Consider the following 5,667-nt stretch of genomic DNA (forward strand, 5'->3'; position numbering starts at 1 on the left):
TGCCTCTGCCTCTATTTGTTTTCTGTTCATACCGAGATAGTGGGTTCTTTGTCATCTTTAAGACAGAATTGGAATAAAACAGACATCACAATACAAACATGCCCTGGGCAAACTGACTTTCCTTCAATTGTGAGTTGTTTAAATTATTTCCCCCTTGAGATGGTAAAATTAAGATTTTCAACATGCGAGCTTTAGCATACTTACAAATTTAAAATGAGAAGAATCCTCTCATAGTGTCATTTGTATTTTTGATTACTGGCTCAATTAATAATTGTATTAAATTTATGTGCTAAGAATGCTTAACCTGTGTTGGCAAGTGTTATGAAGTTCAAAATTCTACTAAACTCTTAATATGAGGAAAGTGCCCGAAGTATGAAAACCAAAGAATAACCCAGGGACATCAAATCAAAATACATGTGAAAAACATGAAAACAGTATACAAAAACCATCTGTATGCACAGTGCGGATAACATTAAATACAACATTTCAAGAATGTGCTCACAAATAAAACGTTTGAAATATGAATTCCCAGCAGTGACATTAGGTGCTTTGAGAGGATAATCATTATTGATATGTTATTCAGAACAACACCATCACTTTCCATTTTGTTGGTTGATGATACAGCTTGAGGTTACCGATGACATACATTGATTCATTTATTTCATCTGTATCCATCTGCACCATGAGAACCGATTTGTTCAACGTGTCATATGTTTTCCTTTCATCGTTCTAACTTTTGATGTGCAGCTCGATGGGTGTTTCTTGATCCATGGCTGCTTCCTATTCTTAGTGGAGTTTGAGTTGCTCATTTACTTTTGTTATTTTGTACGTATTATTTTGATTGTTTTATGTTCTTTGTTGTGTGTTTCTGTTTTCCATGTCTGGTCTTTGTCCCTGGATTACTTTCTTTTGATTTCCGATAGAATCTTGGTTCCCTTGATTACCCTTTCGTACTCTTAGTATTTTGGTTGAATAGAGGAAATAGAAAGTTTTTTTGTCCATTTCTACTGTTTGTATTTTAGCCATGCCGAAATTTACATAAGATGTTATCTTATTTTGTATTTGTTTAAATTTTGCATCTCACCCACAAAGTAGTGAAGCGGGAATTCGATGTCGCTTGAGACTGAAATCGAATTACAAGGTATGGCATATACCGATATATTTATTTTTTTCTGGTGACACGGTTATTCTATAAACAAATTATTTTGAACATTGAAATTCAGATTTCTGTGCCACTTTTAACAAGGACGTGAAGCAGATAACATACTATGTTATAGAATATTAACATTGCTTTATGAATAAATACTAAATCAAAGTGGAAAAATATTGATGATAAATTATAGTGTTATGAAGGACAATATGCATCCCGATGGGCAATAATTGCACACCTCAACTTGCCGATGTTTCTTTTACTCTTATAAAATACAGATATCACCCTCAACTATTTTGTGTCCGAACTGATTAAGTCTGCTTGAACTTTATATCGTTCCACCCGTTTTCTGAACAGGGACCATCAGTATACTTAAGACAACTGGAACAATGATCTGTTGCTTCTAAATAACGATCTCACTCCAAAAGTAATTGACCGATATATAGTATCTGTTTCTTGATTTGGTTGAAATAAGAGGAGAATGAATATATGCTTTTCTTCAAAATACTGATCTGTATGTAGGAAAGACTATAGTTATGTAAAGATATGGGAATGTAGATCGAGGAAACATCTTTTGTTCGGTTTTTGTTTTCTTTACCTCGAATCACATCCGTTTGTATATCTCAGTTTAATATGAATTGGTAAATATACATTTCAATAGAGTTGTATTTTCATTAATTACTATACAAATGAAAACATACTTACAAATATTTAAGACAACCCTAATGCTTTGTTAGTAAATCATATAAGTGTAATAATATGAATGATAACAGCGACGCAAATAGTTTCCTGACAAAAATTATTGCATGTATCTGAAATTAAAAAAAAGTTTATATCAAAGCTGTTAACCTTAAATTCATACATCAAATGTTCATGAAATATAGGAAACATTTGGGGTGCTTCAGGTCTATTATCTTAAACACAAGCCTTAGCGACCAATGTAATACTGACAAATTCGAACCAGGAAGGAAAAAGAATGGGAGAGGGGGTGTTGTCGTGGTCTTGTAGCGCCGGCTAAAGTTGAAATACATGCTAAAACGAAGACTAAACGACATATACATATAAAACTAATATTTTTAATGTATAATAAAAATGATCTGACGGCGAACAATTTAAGTTTCTGTTATTCTCAACGATCAAAAAATGCACAAACGCTTCAGTTTGATACGAAAATGTGAACAAAGATAATGTGAATAAGTTTGAGAGAGAGAGAGATTTTCAAAGTGTGTCCCATTGTAACTACGCATAAAACTTAAAAAAAAATTGGCACGATTTATGTCTACCGGAACCCTTCAGCAATTATAAACACAACAAAATCTAAATACTTTGATTAGCCATCCCTCATGTGAAAATTTAGTTTTTATGAATCAAGAGATGTGACTTTCCTGTCATTTGGAAGCATCAATTGTGCCACTCTCTATGTCTTCAACAGTCTCACAACTTTCTTGTGAATTCGCATTGCAACATAAAGCTCTTGATGCAGAGAAAACGATCCCGCCAATTGTGTAAACGATTGGACAAATTAAAGGTAACAACTTAAACAGTTTCACATGAATGGTAATTGATTTTATCAGCGTCCCAATTTTATTTGTGTTTGAATTGTCAACACGTGGCATATCACTTTCGTCTCTGTTTGAGTTTACGACACGTGGCACATCACTTTCGTCTGTGTTTGAATTGTCGACATGTAGCATATCCTCAGTGTGGCATGAATTCGATTCAGGACGTTCAACGGATTCTTCCGATTTAATTTCTCCTAATAATATTTCTTATTTCCTTTCTATTAACATATTTAATGATTTCCAAATTCCAAGGACAGCATAACTTTTCAAAGATGACTGGAAGACATACAACCATAATTTCGATCAGAGGAGACGAAATGAAATGAGTGGTGTTGATAAATCTAAGACTGTCAAATGTCACGTATAAAAACAAACTGGTCAGCGACAGTTTGGCCAAAACAAAAAAAATCTGATTGCGTAATGGAAGACATATCTTGGTTATTTTATCGAATGTTTCTACTTTAACCCAACCTTCTTGAGTTCGATCAAAGTCAGCCATTTCTTCGCCTAGTTCAGCTTTCATCTGTATTATTTCATTTAAAATCCTCATATAACAATTTTGTAAAGTAATTGTATATTTAAAAATATAAAACAGGACTGCCATAACAATTGCCCAAATTGTATAAAAGCTTGGAATATTTGAAAAAAGTGGTCCTGCAACAAACATGAAAAATACAAAACATCGAAAAATGAAATTAACAGCAAAGAAAATATGCGGCAAACAATACAGCGATATCAAAGATGCTATCCCTAAACCAAGAAATGCCAATCGCCGAGTGAACTTGGATTGTTGTCCCAGGATTACATTCTTCTGATTACCGTTATAACCTTGGTTCCCTTGATTGCTCTTTCTAGCGTTTGAACATTTTTCAAAAACCATACGATATACCTTTATTGGACGAATAACTACCGAAATAATAAAAACGTGAAAAAAGGGAAATAATAATGTAAAAGTGTAAATTATGAAATTAATAGGCAGTACTACTTAAGTTAATGGTATGTTGTACAGTGCCGATTTATTACACGGACAAAAAAACGTACCCTTCCAAATACGGAAGCTAAAAAACCAAGCCAATCTGTCAAGATATGTTAAGGTAAATTTTGTATAGCCAATGGGCTTGTTTTGCTCTACAGTGGTTGAGTGTTGATTGTTTTCAAATTCCATTTTACCAAAGGGCTTAATCGAAAAAATGCACTGCTTTGATTCGGTCCAGAAATAAGAGTTCAATATGATCAAAGGAACTAAAATAAAATTGGAAGCCATCAGAAGCAAAATGTCTGTACCTTGTAATGGAAAATAAATACGAGGGAATTTTCTGTAATCTGATACAGTCAATGATAGCGTCAACTATGCAGTAAACTACACTAATAATGAAAAAGAACATATAAATTATTTTGATTTCTGGTAGATGCATTTGTATGGTTTTAACTGGTTGAAACTCTTCTTCAAATAAAGTTTCGCCTGTGTCGAGGCCAAGCAAAAATTTTGTGAAACTATAGGGAGTTTCACCTTTTCTATAACGGTTGTTGTGGTTGTTTTGATAGCGTGTTGGAAGAAACAAACACAACAATGGCAAATACATGATTATGAGAAGTACAAAGATGTCTACTACATTGTTTACAGCCCTTTTCTTGATCGGAACAGCATCTGCAATTAACTTTCGATGATCATCCAAGCACACAAAGTCGTATCCTAGCCAAGTACCAGTTATTCCCTTTAAAGCAAACTTCCATTCTTGGCCCTTAAAATACCTATTACAAAATTGCCAATTAGAATCGGATCCGTTCAATATTTCCGACAAAATAGTATAATACAAACTGTCGATGCATATATAGTAAACAGAATCATATCCATATTGTTACCAAGTGAAAGAGATGCATTCATATCGAGGCTTATTCGGCGTTCGATTGTTTTTGCTGTGTTCAGTGTTAAAAACTTTAAATTTACTGAAAGAAAGCAGCGAAGAATGACTCTCTAAAATCCACGTCCATCTTGTTAGTCCATTCTGTAAAATTTCATCGAAAGGGTAGTTTGCCCAAAATGCACTTGGTAACTCTATATCAAAAAGAACCATCCAGACATCGTCGGTGCTCCTTTTTTCGTTGAACCGTTTCTTGACTTCTTCAGGTTGATAAATGCTTAATTGGCATATTGTCCTATTGTTTGTATTGTCATGTAAAGGTAAAGCTGCAGTTGATAACTTCAAGAAAATCAGAAGCATCAACACAATATGGTTCCTCGAAATCTCAATAATCTAAATCAGAAATGATTGAGATGAAAAAATTGCATGTAAAATTATTTAATTATGTATGGGTTTCTCTTTTAGCTGAGTTATTGGTCCAAGGCTAGTAATTCGTTCTCGGTCGTCTCTCATTCATCTTCGCAGACGTACGAAATGAAATTTGGAGAGGTGTTTCAGAATTCATGGTAGCATGTAACCTATGAATCCAGACGACTTTTAAACTGATCGATCAGTCCAGGGTCAATACTGAAGGCGAGTATTTGCAGTTAATGTGTATTTTTACATTTTGTATTGTATCGACAGTTATCATATTTGATATTTTATTATGTATATCCCATTATTAGTCAATGAAATACTTAAGTAACAGTGTATATCATAAATAAAAATACTATTTCTTGTAAAGGCAATATTTATTTAGTTACTAGTAATTGAATTTAACACCGACTAATGTCCAATAAAATAAGCCGCAACTGAGTTCAACAACGTTTTTGATGCACAAATATTTTTTATCCATATCAAAACGGAGAGATAAAAAATCCGTATGATATGTTTTAATCAAATGAATTTTTGGAACATCGATACAAATGCTTGCTAAACGATAAACTATAAAAAAAAAAATAACAAAATATAAAAAATATATAAAAAAATGGTGGCGCGCTTATCAAAGATAATCATAGAGGTAGAGAGAAACAAACAAAAAATTAATGTGATG

Source organism: Perna viridis, chromosome 3, assembly GCF_037379345.1.
Source record: "Perna viridis isolate PV_CMFRI_1.1 ecotype Kerala chromosome 3, ASM3737934v1, whole genome shotgun sequence".
NCBI classification, from domain to species: domain Eukaryota; kingdom Metazoa; phylum Mollusca; class Bivalvia; order Mytilida; family Mytilidae; genus Perna; species Perna viridis.